General features: G+C 50.8%; 1 long non-coding RNA gene across 1 annotated transcript in view; it reads left to right on the top strand.

Moving 5' to 3' along the window:
* LOC137203703 (uncharacterized) overlaps nucleotides 1-25,718 on the top strand; it is a 357,325-nt gene that overhangs the window by 310,507 nt on the left and 21,100 nt on the right. The window lies entirely within an intron of this gene.

Below are 25,718 nucleotides of genomic sequence, written 5' to 3'. Positions count from 1 at the left end.
GGTGGGATGCATCCTTCCTTGGAGCATGGCCTTCCACACATTCCTAAATAGGAGGTACAGAGGTGTCTCCATCTGTCCTTCAGTCTGTCTGTTATCTGCCTGGTGTCATGTGCTGACCACAGGCCTGGGATCTGGCAGACCCAGTCTGAGCTTTGTCCCACCCTTGGGCTGGGACACACACAAATGGGAATGTTTCCATTCACTCCTTGAGTGCCTACTGTGTGTCAGGCCAAGTGCCAGGGAAACCACAGTGAACAAGATGACTATGGTTCAGCTCTTCATGGCCTCGGAGTGGGTGAGGCAGACAGACATTGGCCAAGTAATTAATGTAAAATGCTAGAACAATCTACAAGAAGGGCCCCAGATTTATTTTGGGGGATTGAGGAAGGCTCTCCCAAGGAGATGATATTTAAGTGACACACAGAGGATGAGACAGGGGTGGGTTAAGAGCAAACAGGAGGGTTCCACGCAGAAGGAATAGCCCTGAGTCTGGTAGGACTGTGGGACTTCCAGGGTCTGGATGAAATTTGGAAGGTTGGAGCCCGGTGAATGAGGAAGAAGTTGGTGTGGGGGGAAGTTGGAGGGACAGGCCGGGGCTGGACCACACAAACTCCCAAGGCTTTTGATTCCAGTGGGGAAACTGAGGCCCGCAGTGGGCCAGTGATATGGGCAGCGTCCAAAGGCCTTAGCTCATGCCTTGCAAAGCTAACCAAGATGGTGGCCTGCATCCATTGCCCACTCCTCTCCCTTCATCCCTGCTCCAGAGGGGAAAGGCTGGCTGGACAAGGCATATTCCTCAAGACTGAGGCAACAGAGACATCAACCAGCTCTTGTCTTCAAGCAGCCTCCTCTCCCCAGACTTTCAGACCCTTGGAGAGGGGCCAGGCTTCTGACTCCCAAGAAGAGGCTGCCCAGAGGTGCTGGCCCTTCTCCTCCCACACTCCCCCGTCCCAGCTCCCCAGGCCAGCAGCTCTCCCTTCCACATCCTGCCCACCTCGTCCAACATTTTCCAAGAGGCTGTTTTTCCAGAAACACGAGTTGAGCAAAACAGTCTTCCTCCCTGAACTTGAGTCTGAAATAATAACCCCAAGAAACACACACTTTCTTGGAAAACCCTTCAGAGCCTCCCGCTGCCTTTGGACACGTCAAAGCTGGGTTTGTTAAAATAATAATCTTTAGGAACTCAAGCCCCTCGGCCGCCAAATGCCTTGCATAAGAGTATCACGCACCTCCATCCCTGACCCAGAAAACTGGGCCATGAGCTGATGTCGCCCGGCATCCAGGGTGAAATCACTCGCTCTCTCTTTTTCTGTCTTTCTTTTTTATTTTCTCTCTCTCTCTCTCTCTCTCTCTCTCTCTTTCATGTACAGATGGCTTCCTGAATCTTGCAAGGTCTTAAGCATCTGAGTGATGTGCTCACGGAGACAGGATGTTTTGAACAGGGTTGTACTTGGGTTAGGGGCTGGGGCGGGGGGAGACTGAGCAGGCCAGAGGCTCTGGAAATTGTGAAGCCTTTGGATTTGGTTTCCACTGAGAAGCATCCAGCAGGATAACAAGGGGGCATCCAGTCCAGCTGACTAGCTGTGACAAGTGTCTCCCTCAATGCCTGCGTGGCAGGCTCGTGCGGTCGCCATCTGCCCGAGCAAAGTGGCCGCTTTCAGTCTCTTCACCAGCCATTTGCAGGAAGAAGTCCACATTTCCTAGTTTAGCTGGTGGTGTGTAGGCTCTTGGGCTCTGGAGTTGGGTGGTCCTGGGCAGGATCTCTGGCTCTGGTGCTTACCAGCTGTGTGACTTGGGCAAGGGACCTTGCCTCTCTGAGCCCCAGTTTGCTCCCCTGTAAAATGGCAGAGTTAAGAGGATCTCACTCAGGGGTTGTAGTTAACATTCGGGAAGGTGCTTAGGACAGAACCTGCATGCCGTGCAGTGAGAGCCCACTGGATGACAGGATGCTGAGGAAGCCGTCCGCCACCCTGCCCTGGGTGGCACCCAGGATTTCCTCCAAGAAGCCTCTGAAAGGGGTTGGTGGAGAGGGCAGGGAGGTACACAGGCAGGCTCAGCTGGCCTCTCACATCTGACCTTCGCAGTGGCTGGGTTTCCACCATTGAAAGCTCATTTTTTTCTGCCTCCAAGAGTTCCCTGCAAAATATCAATCCCCTCTAGAGGGATGGAATATTTATGGAGCATCAGGTAGTTATTCTAGAGACTTGACAGCCCAGATAACAACCCAAGGAAGCACCTACTAGTCATGTCCCCATTTTAGAGATAAAGAAACTGAGTCCCAGAGAGTTTATATCAATTGATGAAGCCACACAACTAGTGAAAACTGGAGAGCCTGGAAATAAAGCAGGTAATCTGATTCCAGAGGCCCTGGGCTAACCACTTACCTTCACTGCCCCCCAGTGTGTCCTGTGTCCAACTTTTATTCCCATCGCCTGTGTTGGGGAGGGGGCTGCTTATTACCCGGCACAAGCTCTGAACTCAGTTCTGGGTTCTTATCCCAGCTGTGACCATTCCTTGCTGTGTGGCTTTAAGCAAGTTGCTTTCCCTCTCTGAGCCTCCCCTCCCCCATCTTGAAAATGGGCATAAAAATAATACCTATGTTTAAGTGTGTAAAGGGACACAATGAAATGACCCACATAAAGCACCAGACACTTGGAAGATACTTTACAAGGTAATCTAAATGGTGATTCTCTTCTTTTTACAGAATGAATGGATACACTTATGGCCCAGCCACTTAGAGAGTATTTTTGTCCAATCCAGTGGAGTCTCCTCTCGTCTTTTTTTCTTCTCAGCCTTTGCTCAGAAGCTAAATCAAAGCTGAGTGCTGGTCCCTGACAGGCGCTGCCTTCAGCCAGCCGCCAGTGGCCGTCCAGCATGCTTTATGGGCCCTCTGCCTCTGCAATTAGCGCCTCGGCCTCAGAGGGATGTGCTGGCCTGAAGGCCAGGCAGCATCCTCTTCTCTCAGGGGCACCGACTCCTAGAACCCAGACAGCTGCCCCATATCCTCCTTGAAGCCGGGAGAGATCTGGAGTACTTCTCTGGACAGTTAGGCACCCCATTTTCACCTTTGGAAAAGAGCACTGGGCTGGGTGTCCCGTGCGGGGGCATCAAATCAAGTCCCTGGTTTTCAGCCTGAATTTGTGTTATTGTTGTTGTCTTGTTATGGTTTTAACAGAAGGATGCTTTTAAATTTAAATTAATTCATATCTTCCAGAGATGCTACATAGATGTAGTCGGTGCTGCCCTGCCCAGATCTGCTTGTCACTCACTGTCCCTAAGCCCACTGGCCATTTAGCTGGCTATTGCCTTTGCCCAAGGGCTCTCTCAGGGCCACAAGACACACCGGGCCTGGGCAGTGGGTCAGGCCAGGGATATTGAGGCGCTCACTTCCCTGGGAGCACCCCTCAACCAATAACTGACAGGAGCTGGAGGATAAATACCCCAGCTCCCTCACCCCAGGGTGGGCCAAGTGTGTGGTATGTCCTACACAGTCCCTAAGAGGTCCCCAGCAGGACCAAGTTCCAGTTGCCCACAGCAGACATCTGCTGATTAGCATATCTGTTATTGGTTTCTTCCCGTCCCTCTCCCCCTGCCCACCACCCTATGGGGACGTCCTGAGTTCACCTCCCAAAGAAGCCACCAGCACTGGAGTCCTTATCGCAAGCTCTGCGCCGTAGGAGCCTGAACTAAGACAGATGCATAGAAGTGATCATAACTGCTCACATTTATTTTGCAGTTTCTATGTGCCAGGAGGCACTGTGCTAAGTGATTGCCGTGCATTGACTCATTCAATGATTACAGCAGTCCTAGAGGAAGGGATAGTTATCATGCTCCTTTTGCAGATGGGAGACACAGGCCCAGAGAGGCCAAGCAACTTGCCCAAGTTCACACAGCCAGGATATGTTAGAGCTTCTCTGTTGGAGGCAAGAGTGGGTGCCTGGATTCCACCTGCTGACCCCTTCCCACTTCCTCTACCTTTTGAGTTACCCCAGGTTCCTCCAGCACTCACCTCTGGCCCCATCTGAAATGAGAAGGGGAGGGTTAAATGAGACACAGCTAGTGACATGCCTGGTGTGCTCTGTGCCACAGGCTGGTGACCCTGTGTTCTATCTTGGGACACATTTCCTAGTTACCCTTATCCTATCTGTATAGGAGGCAGGGGAGGCAGCCTAGGGTCAAGATGGAGCCAGGCTGCTTGGATATGAAGATTTATTCAGCCACTGATGAGCCACTTGGCCTTGGGCAAGTCTTAGAGTTTGGTTCCCCTGTTTGCAAAATAGAGATATTTGTCATAGGAGACCAATCATATCTATTCAGAGAGTTGGTGAGGGCATTCAAGGAAGTGACCTTTGCAAGGCACTCAGAACGGCACTCCAAACTATTAACAGTCTAGGTCACAGCCTGTATAGCGATTAATCGTGCTGAGTCCCACCCTGAGTAATGTGATGAAACGGAAATAATGCAAAGGACATGCCTGGAATATAGTAGCTACTCAGTAAATCATGTGTTTTAATATTGATAGTAGTCCATTAATATTAGCTAGTGAATATTAATTAGTGTTAGTATTTAATATTTAGTATTCCTGATCTTACTACAATAGAAATGGCTACCAGGTTCTGATCACTTTCTGTGGAGCTGGGCACACCGTGAAGTTCACGTACACATCATTTCACCTTATTGTAGCAGCTGGGGGTGCCAGATAAAGTACAGAATGCCCCATTAAGTTTGAATTTCAGAGAAACAAAGAATATGTTTTTAGTATAAGTATATCCCCAATATTGCATGAGATATACTTACACTAAAAACATTATTCATCGTGTCTCTGAAATCCAAATCTGTGTTTTATTTGCTACATCTAGCAACCATAACAACAATCCAGAAACACATGCAGAAAGCTGAAGCGACTTGTCCAGGGCTGGAAGAGGCAGACCCTAGTGGGCTCTCTCGGGTCCAGGACCCTCAGGCTTATCCACTACCCTGGGTGTAGCTAGCAGAGGGGTGTTTTCTCAGAGGAAGTTGCTCTTTTGATCAACGGAACTCTCCTCTGTAGGTCATGATGGGGGTACAGTCTGCTAAAGTTTTCAGGGGTCTGCTCCCACTTTCTCACTTTGCCTGAAGACCCCAGGGGCTCTTTAGCACCCCCTGCTGTCTGTGTACCTTGGCTGCCGGGCAGGCTACCTGGGCTGAGCCCCCGGGTCCCTGCTGTGGAGGGAGCAGGACCAAATTCAAGGCTGGCTGGTGTCAGGCAACCCTGCAGGAAACAAACAGACGCAAGTGGAAAAGGGGGAAAAAATCCACCAATTACTTAATGCTTTCCTGGTGTCCAAATATTTCGCCTTGAGTGAACTGAGCTCGGAGACTTGGCTGGGAGAGCAAGATGAAGCAGGGCCCGGGAGACGTTTTCTATGCAAATCCAGAGGGATGGAATTGCGCTTTCAGATCCCACAAGGTGGATCGGACGTCCCTCATCTGAAAACATCTTGAGGTCAGAGCCAAGGTCAAGGAGAGGAATGGGGCCTACCTAGAGATGCAGGGCTCCCCCTAGCTGCCCTCCCCAGCCCCAGCCTCTACTTCCTGCTGCTGGCATTCCAGCCTATTTCCCTCCTGTTCTCCTGCCCCCCTGGGTCCAGCTCCCCTGCTTTTGTCTAGAATGTGTCCCCTCACCCACACAGGCTTCCCTCCCCTGTGAAGGTGTCCCCGAGCATCCCCAGAGAACCAGACACTCAGAACAGGGCATCTGAATGCAGCTCCCACTTTACAGATATAGAAACTGAACCCAGAGAGGAGGAGGGGGTTTCTCTGAGGTTCTGGAGGGACCTGCAAGCCGGGTCTCTGGACTCCAACACCGGGTCCCTCTTCATTGCCAAATGTGGTCTATTTCAGCGGTCCCCAACCTTTTTGGCTCCAAGGACCAGTTCCGTGGAAGACAATTTTTCCATGGATGGGGGCTGGGAACAGGGCCGGGGTATGGTTCAGGTGGTAATACAAGCGATGGGGAGCAATGGGGGGCGGCAGAGGAAGCTTCGCTCGCTGGCCCACCACTCACCTCCTGCTGTGCGGCCTAGGTCCTAACAGGCCACGGACCGGTACTGGGGACCTCTGGTGTATTTGACAGTTAAAGGGCACTGAAGGTGGGCCCTGCTTCTCACCTGCTGGGGGAACCTTAGGGAAGTTGCATAATTTCTCTGAGGCTCATTCCAATGATGGTGCTGTAAAAAGTACACTGGCTGGAAAGAAATGAGACCCATATTTTCGTGCTAAAATTCTTTCTTTCCCTTTCCTTCTTTCCTTTTTTCCTTCCTCCCTCCGTCCCTCCCTCCCTCTTTTCCTCCTCTCTTTCCTTCTTTCCTTCCTTCCTTCCTTCCTTCCTTCCTTTCTTTCTTTCTTTCTTTCCTCTCTCTCTCTCTCTCTCTCTCTTTCTTTCTTTCTTTCCTTTCTCTCCCACTTTCCTCATTTACTCAATAAACATCTCTGGACATGTCTCTATGATATTGTTATCCTAGGACCTAAGGACATGGAATGAATGAGACCCACACCAAGTCTCCAGGCCCCCTCAGTCCAGGGGGAGGGGCAGACAAGCAAACAGACACAGACAGCCTCGAGGCAGACCGGCGAGGGCTCTTCATTGGGAGCCCGGTGGGCTGTGGGATTACAAAGCAGGAACACCCCTTCTCCCCCAGCCCCTGGACGGGTCAGGGGAGCCTTTCCCAGAATGTCATCTTGGATTGAGACTTAAGAGATGACGAGGGATTATCTGGGTAAAAAGTGAGGGGAGGGGAATTTTAGGAATAAGGAACAGCCTGTGCAAGGCACAGTGGGCTGGTTCTGGGATGTGTGCAGAGTCCAGGATGGGCTTGGGAATGAGGAAGCAGGTGAGGCAGGGATAAACAGGACAGTGGGGCCACCAACCCTCTTGGACTCTGTCCAGAAGGCCCTGGGGCCCCAGCTTTCTCACCAGCTTCTCTGTGTGGCTTCACTGAGTCTGGAATCTTCGAAACTGGTTTGGATCAGATCAGAGTTGCCAGCCTGCCGTTCTCTAGTCTGAGGGCCCTGAGCCAGATCAACTCTAAGAGCCCTTCTTGCTTCAAGGTTAAGGCCCTGGTGGAGAAAGGGGCTCAGGGACACCCCCCAGCACCACCACACACACGAGCTGAAGCCCTGAGCCCGCTTCATAAACCACAAAGCTGAGCGGAAAGACCATTGTATAGGCGTTGGTCATGAGGAAGAATCTCCCACCTCCTTCCATGCCATTGGGACCTCTGACTTGATAAGCTGGGAAAAAGGACCACATCTGATTTTCCCACTGGTTCTGGGCAGAGTCCTGGACGTCTCTCCCCTGCTGACTCACCATCCTCTAGAACTACCAGTAACAGCCACCCGTTCCCGGGCACTCACACGGCCCTTGCGATGTTCCCAGCAACAGCCTTGCAAGTACTGCTAAGCTCCACCTCTCAGGGGGGGAAATGGAGGCTCAGAGAAGTGAAGCCATCTGCCTGGAGTTGCACAGCAAACAAAGAGTTCAGAAGGGGTTAGAAGCCAAGCCTGTCTTATTCCAGAGGCACCAACATTCCCCTAAGCCACAGTGGTTCTTGGACAAGGAAATTGGAAGATGCACTCCACCCAGGGAACTGAAGTTTAAAGACATCTAAATAAGTCCCCTGATGAAACAGACAAGAAGTATCTCCTTCCCGAGGAGAAAGGACTCTCAGCTCCCTATGGACCCCTGGATGGGTCTCCAGAGGCAGGATGCCAGCTGCCATCTGGTGTCCCAGCAAAATGCCAGAGATGACCCCAGCTGCAGGGGAAGGATCCCTGGTGGGGTGATGTGTACATGATAGAAAGTCCAAAAGCTACTGCACGCACACACACACACTCACAATTGCAGTGCACTTCAGAGTTTATAAAGGCACTGCCTCACCGCATTCACACGTTCACCCAGAGGCCATGTGTGATGCATATATCTGCATTGTCCCCATTTCCCAGAGGAAGAAACTGAGGCTTAGCAAGGTTAAGGATTCCGGTGGTAGAACTGGCAACAGGTCCCAGGATTCTGCACTGTGTTTGCCCTCCTACGGCCCCAGCTCATCATGAGTCTTCAGAGAGTGGGCGTGTCGTTCTCACTGCAGGATCCCCCATGACCAGCACCTCACTTGAATCCAAAGAAATTATTCAGGTGGGGGCTTCCCTGGTGGCACAGTGGTTGAGAGTCCTCCTGCCAATGCAGGGGACACGGGTTCGTGCCCCAGTCCGGGAGGATCCAACATGCCGCGAAGCGGCTGGGCCCGTGAGCCATGGCCGCTGAGCCTGCGCGCCCGGAGCCTGTGCTCCACAACGGGAGAGGCCACAACAGTGAGAGGCCCGCGTACCGCCAAAAAAAAAAAAAAAAAAAAATTATTCCGGTGAACTGCACGTGGGTGGGGCCCAGGTCTGTCTTGTTCACCCCATAATCCCAGAGCCTGGCATAGCACCTCATGCAGAAGAGACTCACAGTGAATACTTGGGAGCTTGAACTGAATTGCAGGTTTATTGAGATAGTGAGTGAATAAGTTAATTAAAATATATAATAAATAGACACAGGTTAGGTGAATAGTTTCACTAATTAAGGGCACTAGGATGTTTGGATGAAATTAAAAACTAGGTGGATGGTAATGGAGGAATGCAGAATGGGTGGCTGCCTCGATTTCTTAGTAAGTACAAAGGTGCAGGGTGGCTGAATTAATTAATGTAGATATAAATAGATAAGCAAATCATCCGTAGACAATGCATTAACAGCTGACGGGGTGCAAAGATGGAGAAATGAAGAGGGCGGTGGTTCATCAGATTGGCCCACCTTTCCGGCTGCCCAGGGAGAGCAGAGCCGCCTTGGTCCTCAGCCATGCAGCACCCGCCTCCCACCTCCATCAGAATCCTGCAGTCAGACTATTTTTGTCCCCGCTGTGAAGGGGAGCTATCTTTTTTGGACACAGCTTGTTAGAGGAGAAAGCACGCAGAGCCCTTTCCTCCCACGGGTGCCTCTTCAGCTGTACAATCCCCCCTCTGTCAGGCATCCAGGAATAAAACTGAGCAGAAAGCCACAGAAAGTACAAGAAACCCAACACAGAAAGACAGAAAAGGGAATTGGGCAAGCTTTCCTGCCTTCCCTAGGGAGACAGAGATCCACAGGAGAAGGGTTTCTTGGGCTGAGCCTGAAACTGCTGACATCCAGTCACTCATCCCACTGTTACTTAGTGAACTCCGTGTGCCAGGCCTTGGGGACACAGTGGGGATTTGCACAGAGACAGCCACTGTCCTCATGGAACTTGCTGTCTAGCTGGGGGGAAAGACAAAAATCCTTGAACAAAAATATAGTGTGACAGCAGAGTAAAAGAATTGAGAGTGTGTTAATTATCTATTGCTGCATAATGAATCACCCAAAACTTAGTGGCACTGTTTCTGTGCCACTGTGTGACTCTGGCTCAGGGTCTCCTGTGAAGTTACAGTCAAGAAGTCGGTCAGGGCTGCTGTCTCATTTGAAGGCTCAACTGGGGCTGAAGGGGTCACTTCCAAGGTGGTGCACAAACATGCCTGGCAAGTTCATGCTGGTTCTGGGCAGGAGGCCTCAGTTCCTCTCCATGTGTACATCTCCAGGAGGCTGCTTGAGCATCCTGAGAGCATGGGGGCTCGTCCCACTCTTAAGAATGATCCAAGAGAAAGCAGAGGGAAGCTCCAAAGCCTCTTACGACCTCGTCTCAGGAGTGGCACACTGTCCCGTTTGCCATATTCTATTCCTCAGGAGCAAGTGGCAGAGTCTAGCCCACACTCAAGGGGGAGGGGAATGGAGCTTTCCCTTTGAAAGCAAGGTGTGTCAGAGGAGATGAGGTTGAAGAGAGGCAGGAGCAGGACTCTGTAGATGAAGGTGCACAGCGTGGATTCTGAACAACTGGCGATTTTATTGAGTGCTCGCACGTGCCACTCTGTAACCACTCAAGAATCTCATGCGGGAGGTTCTCTTATTATTTCCAGGGTAGACGAAGCGAGAATACTGAGGAACAGAGAAGTTAAGGAAGATCACACACCCACCTGTGAATCCAGAGCCAGGAATTTGAACTCAGGCAGGTGGCCCGAAAAGCAACAATCCCAAAATCCTATGGAGTGAATGTTGCCTTTAGCATATAGAGAAATTAGGGTGAAAAATGCCTCTGAAGAGAAAAAGGCAAAGAAAAAGGCAAAGAAGACCAATAGAGGCAGAGGGAGATACAAAACATAAGAGAGAATGAGAGACCCAGAGATATAAATGGAGAAAGACAGAAGGGGAGATAGAAGAGGATTCGGAATGGGGAATCTTTAGGCAGACAGGCACAAGGAGGTGGCAGGAAAAATAAAGCAAGAGACACAGACATGGAGACAGTGGGAGGCAGAGGAGTGGTGGTGGTGGGGGCTTCTGCATGCCTGGGGTGTGCATGTGTGCGGTGTGTGTGCGCTGGGCGGTGCCAGGGCCCTGGCAGCTCCGCCATTCATCTCCCGTCTTGCAGGAGAGCTGGGGGAGGGAGAGGAAGCTGACAGGAGACAGTGCAATTCCAGTAATTCCAGATGAAATAGCAGCCAGAAGGCTTGCCTGCCAGGAAATTGGGGTGGAGTGGCCAGGGAGAGGGAGGGAACGGCTGAAGAAAGTTTAGCAAAATAGCTTTCGGATTCCCTCCTCCATCCATAGCCCCAAGTTATCCTAGTCATGGGGGCGAGGAGGGTTTTTCTGAGCTTGGGGCTGGAGGAAGGACATCTGGATGGGCAGTGGTCCCCAGTGAGTGGGAGGACACCTGTCTAGACCAGCCCACGTGAGGCTGGAGTCTCCGAGGAGCCCTGGCAGGGGACCAGAGGGTGACAGAGCGTGGCTTCAAACCGTAGCCCACCTCGCTTGAAGGAGTGGGGTGTTGAGGGAGAAGGGGACGGATCTGACCTTCCCCAGGTACCTACTGTGTGCATGATGGGTCCATCTCCCCTTGGCTAAAGAAGTACCTACCCGAGCTCCCTCCACACCATCTACACCTGGTCCCATTCACACCCCTCCCCCCAATCCCCTCATAGCATCAGGTGTTCGGTAAGATCCTCATTTTCAGGCAAAGAAAATGGAGTTCAGAGAGAGCCAGTCACCAGCCCACTGTCACTCAGCTGGAAAGTGGCAGCGAGTGTCCAAGCAGCCTTAAGCCATCAAGCAAAGCTACCCCGCATGTCTTAGTTGAGCCTCTTAAATTCCAGGGATGGAGAGAGCGACGCTATCCCTCCTCAATATCAAACATACAGAAAAGGTGAAAGAACAGTGCTTGTTTACCTTCACTTTATTTTGCCTTGCCCGCTTTCTCTTTCTTCCTTCTCTCCCTCCACAACCCTCCCCTGCATTTAAAAGTAAACTGCAGACCTCAGGGTACTTATTCCTAAATACTTCAACAGGCATTGCCTAAGAATAAGGAACATCTCTGGTAACCACAGCACAGTCATCACACCCCCGAGAACTTTTACACTGATACAATCATAACATTATCTAATGTGTAGTCCATTGCCAAGTGCACCCAATTGTCCCAAACACCTCCTTTAAGCGATTATTTTTTTAAAATCCAGGATCACGCATGGCATTTGGTTTTCATGCCTCTTTTGTCTCCTTTTCTCTAGAACAGTTTCACCTTTTTTTCTTTTCTTTCTTTTTCTTTTTCTTTTCTTTTTTTTGATGACATGGACATTTTTAAAGGCCCCAGACCAATTGTATCGTAGAATGGCTCACAGTCTAGGTGTGTTTAGCTGCTTCCTCGTGGTCAGATTCAGGGCAGACCTTTCGGGCAGTCATGTCACAAACGTATATGCGTGCTTCCCACTTCATCTCTTCTGAGAAAACACGACGCCACTCGGCCCTGTTACTGGGGATGCTAAGTTGGTTAGTTGGTTAAGGTGAGGTCCACTTGGTCTACCCTTTTCCTTGTATAAATAATACAAAATCTGTGAGGTGACACTTGGGGACTGTGTCAACATCCCATAAATTGGTAAATTTTTACCCAGTAGTCTTCTGTTTTTTGTGGGCTTTTTTGGTATCCATTAATAGTCCTTGCCAGAAATAAATATTGCAGTGGTGATTGCAACATGGAGATTGTTTTAAGTTTATCATTCTTTTTCTTACACTTGTTCATCAATAACTTTTGGTAAAGAGTTTCCCACTGCCTCCCCCCCTTCTTTTTTATGTCATATGTTATCCATTAGCATTTTTTAGTGCTCAAATGGCCTCAGAAATGGCCAGTGGGAGCTCCTCCAAGCCGGCCCTTGGGTCTGTTTGCACATGTCTCCCTCATTCTTGGAGAACTTTCTAACTTTCTGATAGAAAAGAATATTTCAGGCTCATCTTGCATTTTCTTTACACCAACCCAGAATCAGCTGTTTCCACAAGACCACCCAGCTCCTTTCAGCGGAGAATGGTATTTGGAAACAAAGATACGAGTCCAAGGTGTGCTCATTCCTGCTAGGGTGTCACTGTTTCTAGGATGTGTCAGAGGAGAGAAGACACACATAAACTCATTGCAATGCCACCAATTCAACTCCAACATCACAAGGTTCATCCTCACACTTCCCCGATTCCTTCCTGCCATCTCTCTGATTCCACCATAAGAACCCCATTTCCCCAAATATCAAATGCATATGTTCATCTGTTCTGTCCTATAAGCCACATGAAATAGTTTCAGAATCACACCAATCCAACTATGAGTGACAACCTATTCATTAAAGTTTAAGATTTCTTTGCAGTTCTTCTTGCTTTTAGTGTATATTCAATTAAGAGGGTACGGTTAAAGAACTGTGTTCAAAGGTTACTTGAACTAATTCCCTGTCTGAGTGATTCTCTTTCTGTAATGTCTGTGGCTGCATAAGAACTATGCAAAATGTAGTAGCTTAAAACAATATTAATTAGTTCACAGTTTCTGTGGATGCAGGTTTGACTTACCTGGGTACTTGGCTTCAGGGTCTCTCCCGGGCTTCCATCAAGGTGTCAGCCAGAGCTGGGTCCTTATGGAAGGCTTGACCAGAGTGCAGGGTCCACTTCCACCCTCACTCCTGTGGTTGTCGGTGAGATTCAACTCCTTGAGGGCATGGGGCTGAAAGTCCCAGTTCCTCACTGGCTGTTGGCCAGTTGCCACCCCATTCTTTGCCAGGCGGTCTTTTCAACCAAGATAAGCACATGAGGAGAGCCAGAAATGGAGGGTTCTAACAAGACAGAAGTCATAGTTTTTTATGACTTAGTCTCTGAAATCACATCCCACCACCTTTGCCGTATTCTGTCCACTAGAAGCGAGTCCCTAGATCCGGCCCATATTCACAGGAGAAAGGATTATACTATATAGCATGAGCTCTAGGAACTAGGGACCCCTGGGAACCAGTTTAGAAGTTTACCTTCCAGACTTAGCAGTTTGATACACAGTGAGATTCCTCTGTTGGTTTGTGTTCAATTTTAGGGTTTGATGTCATTTTCAACCTTCTTGATTTTTTTCTTTGAATCTATAAAACCATTCCCGTGGTTCAAGAGTATATATTATATAAAAAGAAGTCCCAAGGGACATTCACTCCTATCTCCATTCTGTCACCCTGTTCCTGTCCACCTCCTGTACTAATCATTTTCATTCACTTCTAACCAGAAGTGCAAACTATCAGTTTTTTCTTTTACAAATTTATATTCCATAAATGTTGTGGCTTCCAATGACAAGTAATTATTTAGCTCCTGAGTCTGTGTCTCAGTGGGGGTTCCTGCTGAGCACGGCTGTGCTCCCTAATGTGTCTCATCCTCTAGGAAGCTAGCTCGGGCTGGTTCTCAGGGCAGCAGGCAGGGTTCCATGAGAGAAGCAGGAAGTGTGCGAGACCTCTTGAGTCCTAGGCTTGGAATTGACATGGCGTTGCTTCTGCTGTGTTCTGTCGGTCCAAGTAAGTCACGTGGCTGGTTGAGAGTCAAAGGATGGGGAAACAGACTCACTTCTAGATAAGAGGAGTTACAAAGTCACATTGCCATGGGTGCGTGGAGAATTGGAATGTTTGGAAACGTAGGGTCTTTGACAAAAGTAATTTAGCACATGGGGATCACCTTACTAAAGCCCTGGTGAGGAATTTGGGTATTATTCCAAGTCAGGGTTCTGCAAACATTTTCCGTAAAGGGCCAGATAATAAATAGTTCAGGTTTGACGGATCATATGGTCTCTCTTGCAAATGCTCAGCTCTGCCTTTGTAGTGCAAAAGCAGGTGGATAAAAATCTCAGACAAATGACCGTGGCTGTATTCCAATAAAAGTTTATTTACAAAAACAGGCGGCGGGCTGGATTTGGTCCACGGGCTGTAGTTTGCTAGCCCTGGTTCTAAATGTATGAAGAAGCTATTAAAAGGTTTTAGGCCAAGGAGAGCTGAGAGAAAATCTGAAAATGCCCTCAGGCTGGAGAATGGATTGGGGATGGGGGGGGGGGAAGCCTGGAGACCTCTCAGGAGGCTGCCTGGGAGAGAAAGGACATGATGGTGGCCCTGATCCGAGGGTGGCAACAGGGGTGGGGCAAACTAGATACACTGGAGACTCACGTAGAGGTGGAATCCGCCAATCCCGCCCAAGGCGGGGTTAAATGTGAGCAGTGAGGTACAGGAGCAAAGAGATACATCCAGGTGCTCGGTGTGGGGCGATGCTGTTTGCAGAGATGGGTGGAGGACCAGAGAAGTGAAATTAAAGAACGTCTCTCTGCTTTCAAGGAGCTCATGCCCTCAGACGGGGATAAGAGGTCCTCTGAGTCAGAGAAAGAGAACAACATATACCAGAGATTCAGAGCAGGGGAAACTGAGGCCCACAGTGGCCAGACAGCAATTGGCAGTGAACCCCGGACTCAGCCCTCAAAGCTCATTCCCCTGGAACCCATCGTCCCTCCTCGGTTGTTATGTGTCACCCAACTCCTTGAAAGAGAAAGAAAAGGATATTGAGTAACACAACAGAGTAAATCAACTACACTCTAATAAAATTTTTTTAAAAAAAAGAAGAAAAAGAAAAAAAAAGAGAGGAACCTCTTCAGCAGATTTGTAAGCAAGTGCGATGACTTGGGGATAATTCTCCTCCACCAGGGCCGATAGATCTCTGGCTCAGCCCCAAATAGGGGCTTCAGTTTCTGGAAGCTTAAAAGAAAAAGGCTTTTGAGCTCTGAGGCTTTCACATGAGAAGGAAATAAAGCCCCTGGTAGAATTAGAGGATCAGATAAGCCGAGACAGAAATGGAATTACATAGAGGAAAAATATCTATCTGGATTATTGCCCCCCACTTACTGCTCACAATGAGAAATAGGGGGTCGTGCTGGGGAGCCTCATTCTGATGAATAGCATCTCCCCACATGTTTGGGTTCCATGAGGCTCTTGAAAATAGAGGGATGATTTGGGCTGGTGAAGAGGAACTCCAAAACACAGTTTTCCCCTTCCCAGACTCCAGAAGGATGCTTGCTGGATAACTGCGTGGAAACCCCAGCTTCCTGCAGGGTGCAGAGCCTGGCTTATAGACACTCAAAATGAAAGAGATAGGTTTGTTCCTTGTTTGTCAACTTATTTACTGCCTCCTCCAGGTGTGGATAAAGCATCGTGGCTTTTCCTGCCGGTCCACGTCCAAGTGCCGGAGCCCTTAGCTGATGGCAGAAAGGAGGCATGGAAACATGTATACTCTGGGGTTACACAGACTGGGTTGAATCCCACCTCTGTGTGACCTGGGGCAAGTCTGTGCCTCTCGAAGCGTTGGTTTCCCCGTCTGGACAAAGGGGAGGAAGATGGTGTGCACTTGTAGGGTTGCTAGAGAATTAAATACGATGATGTGTGTAAAATAATGACACACAGTGGGTGCCAGGTAAACAAGGCTTGAATCATCCTTTTCCTAAGGTCTAATCATTGGAAAAAAAGGAAGTTGAAAGAATTGGAAAACAACACTTTCAAAGAGCCTATGATGTACGAGGCATTTCAACAAAACTTATTTCATAAGGTACTCATGTAAATATCCTCTACGATGAGTGTTGTGTGTAATAAACACAGATAAAGACACCAAGTTCCCCTCAAAACTGCCGGTATTGGACCATAAACTCGAAACGTAACAGATAAAACCAGCCTGTCTGTGTTCTGGGGTTCAAAATCAGAACATCTCCTAGACCAGGTGTCCCAAAACCATGGGCCAGATCCGTCCTGCCACCTGTTTTGTCAACAAGTCTTTATTGGAACACAGCCACCCATTTGCATATTGTCTGTGGCTTTGCGTTGCAAGGACAGAGTTGAGTAGCTGTGACCAAGAAGGTCTGGCTTGCAAACTGAAAAATACTTACTACCTGGCCTTGACGGTGAGTTTGCCCAAGTCCTGGTATGGATCAATGATAGTAACGCCCCTACGGGGGATGGAATGTCCTGGGTGCCAGGCGCTATTCAGAGCGCGGTATCTGCACTGCCGTGCTGGGTCCTCCCACCTGTCCCAGGATACAGGTTACTAAACCACCCCCTTAGGGGTGTGGAAGCTGAGATTTAGGGAGGTGAATGGGGTAGGAACTAGGGGAACCACACAAGGGTAAGATTTGACCCAGGTCCAACTTGACCAGGAAAATCTCCCACTCAAACCTTTGCAGGACGAATAAACAGAATTAAGGGCTAGTCTCAATCACATTAAAATGGCTAAGCTGTGACTCTTACCCCGCCACTCGTTAGAAACACGCAGGGGGGGCTTTAAAAAGTAGGACCCCTCCTTTCCCACAGCCCCGGTCTGACTTAATTTTTATTGGTCTGGGATGGGGCTGGGTATTTTTTATAGTACCCCGGGTGATGGTAATGTGCAGCAAAGGGCAAGGTCCTCGGAGCTAAAACAAAGAAAGGTGACCAGTGTCCCCCAAACCCCGGAATGACGGAGAGCCCACCCGAGCCCGGTGCCCTTCGGCTTTGGCATCACTGATCAGGTATCTTGAACACCTGAGCCCTGCAGTCGTGGCTGCTGGCGTGGGACTCCTGGGAGGATGCACCAGGGCATAGACCACCCCCAAGACTGTTATAGCTCCCCCGCTCCCATGACAAATCAGTGGCCCTGAGGCACACGCATTGGTCTTCTGTGGGGTTAACTAGTTAGTATAAGGCCACCCTAAGGGAAAAAAGTAGGAAAAAAAGTCACTCAGTCCAGCAGAATTCACCAATAGGGGGTCAAGAAACTCACATCTCTTTGCAAACAATGACTTCACTTTGTGGGTATACGAATACCCTCTCTGGGCCGGTCACTGGCTAAGCGCTGTGCGTTTTTTCCTTTATTTAATCTTCGAGGCAAGTCTAAGAGGGAGGTTCTGTTGTCAACCATTTTGATGGAGAAACTGAGGCAGTTGGGGGGGTTGCAGGGAGGGGGGTGAGGCCACGTGCCCCAGTCTCCCGTCTGTAACTGAGAGAGTTGGCACTGGAACGTGGTCTCCCGCCCCCCCAGCCCCAAGAACATTCTTCCAGGAGGGGTGTCTTTGAATTGCCACACCGACATCTCCTTGGCCGGAAAAGATCTTTGTTCTGGGAATGCGTGCTGAGAAGTAATAGGCCGGGGCATTTCTTTTCCCCCTTGCGCGGGTCCTCAGCATCCTCGAGAGAGAACTAAGCAATCAGGGGAAGGTTATTCTGCAGCAGGGCCCCCACGCTGCCATAGGTCTAATAAAACAAAAGCCCAGCCAAATTAGGGGTATATTTCATCTAATGGGAGGAAATATATGTGGCATTTCTGCCTGGCGCTTGACCTGCTGCATTTATGCACAGAGAGAGGGTTCGATACATCACAGGGCAGTTATATGCTGCTTAAGTGGCCTCTTGGGCAGGCGAGGGACGAGAAGAAAAATCTCAGGCCTGGGCCCGGGTCTTCATCTTCCTGCATTTCTACTGCCTCGGTCTTGGGCCAGCGTTTCCAGGCAGTGTCACACGGTTCTGGCACATGGTTCCCAGGAAAGAGCCCCTGGGAATCCAAAGGCCAGGTTATAGTCCCCACTGTGCCACTCACCAGCTGCGGGTCCTTGGGTGAGGTGCGGCTCCTGGCTGAGCCTTGATTTCCCATCTGTGAAATGGACAGGTTGAGGATCAGTGCCTTCAAAAGGGCACTGAGCGATGATGCAGAATTTACAGGGAGAGGGCTGATTTCTAAGACCACCTCGGGGGGCAGACGTGCCCTAGAGGTGAAGCCTGGGTCTTCCAGCTCTCCTTAACTTTAGAGCCGTGCTACTGTGTCTGTATGATACAGGGGTGTCCAAGCTATTCAAACTCAACCCCAATAAATGGATACGTGGACATATACACGTGTGCTGATACATATGTATAAACATATACACGTTTATTATGTGATCGTGGACTACTGTATCCACAGATTATGTACATCATAAGATGACAAAAGTGGAAATTTTAAAAGCTAAACTATATATAGTAGTTTTATTAAAATTCTAACACGCCCTCCCACCCACAGGACAGAAAATCCCACCTGCCCTGATGGGCTTGTTTCTTTCTGATGACACTGTTCACCTTCAAATGTAGTCTATGACTTGTGATTTAAAACTTCTGCATTCTCCGGGGCTGAGAAGTCAGGCCGGAGGGACGGGAAGACCAGATACTGCACCTCTAGGACCGGGGTTCCTCCTCCGTTTCCAAATAAACAGGTTCCTGTAAAACTGGCCAACAAATACAAACGCATTAAGAAGATATACTGGGAGCAGTTTATGGAATCATCTGGAGACATTAACCCAGAAGTGGACTCTGTCCAAAGCTACCTATGGGTAATCGCACTGACCCCATAAAACAAGCTTTAGCGCTTGCGGGTGTGTGTTTGATGAGAGAGGCAGGATATGCCAGACCCTATCAGGGGCGATCCCATCCAGTGCCTCATTTAATCCTCAGCCTCCCAAGGAGATGGGTCCTGTGACTGGGACCCATTTTTGAGATGAGGAAACTGAGGCAATCTTCCAGCCTGACAGAGTCTGACTTCAGGCCCGGGCCTGTCTGATCCATGCCGTTCCCGTGTTGCAGCATCTCTTGGCTGATACGAGCCAGGCCAGGGGTCCAACTGCCCCTGCTGCCCTGGGCGGGTGCGTCTCAGAGCCGACAGTCCGTGAGCCTGGAAGGCAGACACGCTGAAGGATGGGCTTCTGGGCTACAGTGTTGGCTGGGGTCCAGGCTCTGTGCCGACTGCATCCGGGGGAGAGAAGAGCCCACTGATTCAGAGCCCGTCTGGATGGACAGCCGACAGGAACCGGGCCGCTCCAGACACTCCGGGAGAGCGATAAGCACGGCCTCAGGGTGCCCCCGCAGTCCTGTCCAGGGATGCCACTGTAGGGGAGGTGGCTGCGTGGAATGCCTCTGCAGGTCCCCGCAGCCTCTCCTCACTCCCCTTCTTCTGACCACGTCCAACCCGTCCTGCAGGTCTCTCCTTCAGGCAGCTGCCCAGCTCTCACCCCGGCTGTCTCGGGGGTCTCCTCAGGGCTCTCTCTGCAGCCCTGGTCACTCGGGGACCACCAATTTATCCACCTCCCCACCACGCTGGGAGGTCTGTGGGGGAGGGATGGTGCCCACTTGTTCCCCAAGGCCCTCGACGCACAGGGCCTAGCACTCAGTGGATACCCAATAAATATTTGTGGTTGCCGGCGGGTGGCAGAGATCTCATCCTGCTGGGGTCTCTGCAATGGTACCTTCCCTTTGTACCACAGCCCCCGTCCGGGATAGCAGCTGAAGTAGCGATAGTCAGAGTGAAATGTGTGGAGTACCAGGATGGCCTGGCATTGTTCTAAGCACTTTACGTTTAATCACGACTTTCATCTTCATCCCAAGAGGCAAGTAGTCTTATCCCCAGTTTACAGATGATGGAAGTAAAGCCCAGAGAGGTTAAGTAACTTGGCCAAGGTCGCACAGTTGGCCAAAGGCAGATCTGGGTAGGCTGGCCTTAGAGCCCCCGATGTCACCACCCACTGCAAGACCAGGGGCCCAGGACAAGCTCTTGGTGATGAACAGACATGAGGCTGGGGCTCAACTGCCCCGAACAATTTTCGCATTAGGTATTGGACAGTGAGATTAACTCTGTGCCCAGCCTTGATAGTCATCAGGATATCAGACCGGAGGGTAATTCATGACCGCTAGCCACTGCCCCAGGCTGTGAGCTACCCCAGGGTCTTACCTGCCCAGAAGGTCCTTGGCTCGGGCCCTGAATCTGCCCTCCCCGAGGGAAGCTTGACCCCATCCTCCATGGGGAGGCTACATACATAATAAAGTGGGGACTCTGGATCAAGAGCCAACTTTGCCACTAATTGGCTGTGTGACCTTGGACAAGTTACTTAACCTCTCTGGACTTCATATTCTTCACTTGAAAACTGGGATAATAGTCGTGCTATAGTGGGGTTTGGGGGAGGATTAAATAAGCTAATACACTTCAATTTCTTAGAACAATTTCTGGTAGAGTGCGCCTTATGTAAGTGCTGGCAACAGCCAGGTTCTTAACTTTCTCATCTCCTGCCTTTACAAAAGCAAATCACATCACATGCTCTACTCACTCCCAGGGCAAATGGAAAACCTCCTCCCCAGGAGAGACATGCCTAGGGCTGCAAAGAACCTCTAGGAGTCTAGGAGGACAAACGTGCGAGCTTGAATCCCAGCCCTGCCCCATCTTGCAGTGTGCCCTAACCCAAGTAGCTTGCTGTCTCTGGGCCATAGTTGCCCCATCTCAACAAAGAAAAGGGAACTGTTGCTCTCTGAGGGTCCTGTCAGCTCTAAACTGAACCCTTGACCTCCCCATCAGCAACGTGTGGTATTTCAAGGCAGTGAGGAGATGGTCTGTGTGAGAAGGGCCCAGATCTGGCCCCCGAGTGGGGAGAAAAAGGCCCCAGGAACTGGGATTGATAAGGCTCCCTTGTCTGCCAAATTCCTGGGGACCTTTTTGGCCTCAGCAGGCATCTCACCAGGTTCAAGGGTGAGCAGCCCAGTGGCTCCAGCCCCCTCCTGCCTGCCGCCCTGTGTCCAGCTTTATGGGGCTGGATCAGCTTCTTCCTGGGCTCGTTAGCTGGGCAGGCAGCTGGGGCCCAGGCAGCTCTGTTCCCACCAGGTCCTGGGGGAGGGTGCTCCCTCAGTACCCGTCCAAGCCAGGAGGGGCAATGCCGTTTCCTTAATTCTGTCCTGGCCGAGGGTGGAGGGGACAGGCGGGCATGTGAGAGGCCCTGGAGAGGACATACTGCCCCCAGGTTTTCTTCCCCTCATGCCCTGGGTCCACTCTCTTGTCACCCCCGACTCACCCCTTCATCTCTAACCCTTTCCCCTCTCAGCTCTGCATCCCTGGCAGCGGGAGCCTGGGCACCGGGCCACACAGACCCAGGTTCATTCCTGGCTCTGCCACCTGCAGGCGGGGTCGCCTGAGCAGCATTTGCTCATCTCTGAGCCTCAGTTTCTGCATCTGTAAAATGGGCATCACAACTCTCGTCTTGCAGGTTTGCACAGAGGGTTGACAGAGATGACAGCGGAGGCCGAGCTTGTCCGGGGATGGGGCAGCGGGGCGGGGTCTGCAGCGCTGCCCCCCGAGCTCCTTCTTTGCTTCTCTCCCTTCTGGCCCCTCTCTTTGTTCTTGCCTCATTGTTCCAGGTCCCCGCAGCCACTGATTTCCCTTCCTCAGGGCTGAGGGGTCAGTGGCTGCCTTTCTTGGCCTAAAAATTCCCTGTTCATCTTCTGGGTTTCACTTCAAGTCCCTCCCGAGTCCTGCCTCTTCCCCACTTCTCATCTCTTCTCTCTCACTGCACCCTCCCCACCGAATCTCATGTTAATCTCCTAACAACCTTTCTGACATCAGCTGCGTCCCTCTTATCTTGGTTAAGCATTTGGGGGAACTCAGAGCTTCTTGTGACTTAGGGAGTTTTTCCTGCTGCTTAAGGGTCTCTTCTTTCTCTCTCTACCTCTCTGTCTCTCTCTTGCGCCAACACACATACAGTAACGCACATCACCCCGGGGCACTGGACCAGTGGGCTGGTCTCTGGGCGGGAGAAGTCACAGTGTGATTCCTGGGAGCGCATCGCTCCTCATCCATCAGTTAAGTCATCTATTAATAAGATGCCTTTGCACTTCCAAGTGCCCTCGCCCTGGGGGAAAGTGAAGCGAGGGTGTAGAGGACAGGGTCCACCCTTCACAGAGCAGCTGGGGAGACGTGGGCACGTGGAGATATGACAGCATCAGAGCCAGCAAAGGGAGTGGGGACCAGTCAAGGCTTCTGGGAAAGGGGAGCTCAAGCCAGGATGCCAGGAGTACGGCTTTCCTGGAGATAAGGACCGCGTGGTAAGTGCAAGGAGGAAGGGACAGATGTGCAGCAGTGACTGCAAGCCAGGATATACCCATGGAGGGAGGGCCGCAAGGGTGAGAGCAGATATTCAGAAGGCAGGGGGAGCACCCAGGGAAGGCAACTTGAGGCCACTCTGGGGAAGACCTGGAAAGCCAGACCGAGCTCGCCTCCCTGGGAAAAAATGTTCCCGAATGCCCCCGACCCTGAGTCATTTGGTCTCTCTCGGGATGGATTCATACGCCTCCTCAGCCCTGTGCCAGCTCTGGTCCTGCAGAAAGTCACTGCAGTTGGGCAAGCCTCAATTGCCCCATCCGCTAAATGGGCACATGAATAACAATACTTTGTATTAGCCTGGGTTCTCCAGAGAAACAGAACCAGTAGGTACTTTCCTCATAGACTTGTTCAGAGACCCAGTGGGGCTGTGAAGGGCCTGGCATACAGTAGGCGCTCTGTAACTGGTGAATGTCACGGTGGTGGTGGTTGGATTTTGCCGTGCTGGTGTGACCACCAGTCATGATTATCTGATGAACCTGAGAAGCAGGTTGGGGGCTCCCCTCTGGCTCTGGAGGAAGTGGACGCTGCCAGGGAGGGTGCGGCGGCCGGTCCCAGGCCTGGCTGGGATCCTTTCCAACGCAGAGGAGGCATTCCAGCCCATGAGACATAAAAGGCCAACTGGGGAATTCATGCCAAGCGTCCATAATCGTCTGTAATTTGGATTCAGCCTCTCGAGGCAAAAGGATTTTGTCAAAGGCTTTTCACGGTCCAGTGGCCCCGTAGCCCAAGGTCACTTGGATCGAGTCCTCTCTGACACATATTTATTATCAGGTGGAAATGGCGCTTGGGTTTCTCCCAAGCTGTGTGCAGACACTGCCTCAAGCCACTGCCGAGCTCCCCAGCGGGCAGCCTTGGCAGAAGCATGGCTGGGAGAAGGGCTGGCCCCGAGGGCGCACCAGTGAATGGTAGTGGCCAGGGGGAGAGTAGGCGGAAGTCTGTCTCTGCTGCCCACTCAGCAGCTGTGCAGTCTACCTTCAGGCCAGGATTTAAACTGAGCCTCGGTGTTCCCATCTGTAAAATGTACGTAAGAAATACCTGTAAGATGTTAACTATGCCCGGCCCAGGGTGAGCCCCCGAAAGCTTGCAGCTGCTACGCTCACTTTTGTTAACAACTTCCTCCTCATTTCTGAACCCACAGGGGAAACCACAGCACAGCACATAAGAACTTGAGTGTCCTCCCATATGCCACTGGCTCCCTGGGTCCAGGGACAGTCTGCTTGCGGCAAGCGGCTGGGCTGACACTAGCCCTGGAGGAAAGGAGGGATGCCTGCCGAGACCACATTTTACAATGCAAAAATAAGGATGAGGGCTATTCCCCTGATTTGTGAATTTCTTTATGTACAACATCTTACATAGGTATAAAACTGACATTGCATTTAGTTATTCATTTCTCAAATGGCCTTTATGGAGGAGAATATGACCGTGTGGTGGCCTGGGAAAACCAGACTCCATTCACTTCTGCTCTTGCTGCTGGATACGCTGTGCCGGCTGCAAGTTCTGCCACGGGGATCATGTTTCAGGGACAACCTGTGCTGGGGTCCCCGACTCCAGATAAAGATGCTGAGGGGTTGTCTAGTGGTATCGGGAGGAGGTGGTTAAGAGCAAGGACTGTGAAGTCTGAATGCTTGGATTCTGACCCTTACCCACAGTCCCTGGCTGTGTGGTCTTAGACGTGTTACTGAGCCTCTCTGGTCCAGTGTCTTCAACAGTAAAATGGAGACAATGTGGAACTGACTTTACAGGATCGTTGTGAGAATTACACTGGGTGAGTACACGTGAGTGCGTTAGCACAGGACCTGGAGAATAACAAGCTCTCGGGAAGTCTGTTTATTACTAGAGAGGATGAGTCCTTTCGGTTTAATATTCATTCAACAGACATGAATCAAACATCCACTGAATGTTGGTTACTGGGGTGAACAAGACAGAAGAGGTCCCCAAGTGCACAACCTGGGCACAAGGATGGATATGGAGGGCCATTGGCACAGATGCCTCTTTAATCGCAGCTCCAAGGAAAGGCCTGGTGTGAGATGTGGCTGCAGCCCCTGTGGCCCCCGCGTGGCCCCAGGATACCCAATCTTGTGATCCAAGGGCTCGTTGTCCTAGGACCTGCCGGGGCATTTTGGGAGGCAGTGCCCTTGGCCAGTGTACTCACGTGACATCAAGGCAGAGACCCCCACCATCAAGGCCACAGAGCCAAAAGCTGGGCGGTGCATGGAGTGGGAAGCAGCAGTGGCTGAGCTGGAAAGGCCTGGATGGTGACTCAACCCCAACTGCAAATCACAGCCCTCTTGTCCAGCTGAGGCCCTCTCTGGCCTCTGTTTCCACTTCTGTGACTCTCAGGGGAACTATGGGCCTCTAGGGTACAGAGGGGATGCTCCAGGCATGTCTGTGTCCTACAGGTTACCCAGGGAAGGAGGCAAAGTGGAGAGCGAGCCTGGTTTGGGCATCCAAGACCACAGCTCAAGTCCCAGATTCCTTGCTGGCTGTGTGACCTTTGAGAAGCAACTTCTCTGTGTCTTCAGTTTCCCCATCGCTATGATAGAAAGAGTAATCTCACTTCCCAGAACCCGTGTGAGGTTTGGTGCAATAAGCCGTATGCAAAGGCCGTTAGTTGAGTGGCCCTTCATCAAAGACAGCAGAGCATGTCAACAAGGGGCAGGACCAGGCTCTGGAGTGGCACTGGGCTGGGCTCAAAACCCAGTGCCACTCGTTTCCAACCACAAGGCACTGGGCATATCCCCAGACCTCACCTCTCTGGGCCTCAGCTTCCCCATCTGTAAAGCAGGGATAATGGAAACCTTCCCTGTATCCTTGGTCTGTTGTGAGAGATAGAGGAAATACTAGACCACAAACACAGCACAGCACCTAGAGGGGAGCAAGGGCTCTCTAAGTGGTAAGTAACATATAGTCAATGGTCAACGAGTGTTTTTTGAGCACCTACTAAGGGCCGATCACCTTTCTAGGCACTTGTGATAGAGCAGGGAAGAAAACAGCTCTCCTGGAGCTTACGATCAAATGGGAGAGATAGGCACAGATACGATGAAATAAACTATAGAATAAGTTAATGAAGGTAAGTGCTTTGGGAGAAAATAAAGCAGGTGGAGAGGATAGAGAGTGTTGAAGGGGGTTGAAATCTTGACGGGGTGGCCAGGCCTCGGTGTAAATGTGGCATTGAGTAGAGAGCCAAAGGCAGCAAGAGCATGAGACAGGGAATTATCTGGGATAAAAGTGGTCTAAGCAGAGGTATGATCAGTGCAAAGGCCCTGGGATGCATCCTGGGAGATGAGGAGGAGAGAAGCAGAGGATGGGGTCAGGGGGATGATTGGGCAGATCGTTGTGGACATCACAAGGGCTTTTCTCGGAGTAA

Source organism: Pseudorca crassidens, chromosome 12 (assembly GCF_039906515.1).
Source record: "Pseudorca crassidens isolate mPseCra1 chromosome 12, mPseCra1.hap1, whole genome shotgun sequence".
In the NCBI taxonomy this organism is placed as follows: Eukaryota; Metazoa; Chordata; class Mammalia; order Artiodactyla; family Delphinidae; genus Pseudorca; species Pseudorca crassidens.
Note: the sequence above shows the minus strand (reverse complement) of the source record. Positions and strands in the feature narration are given on the sequence as shown.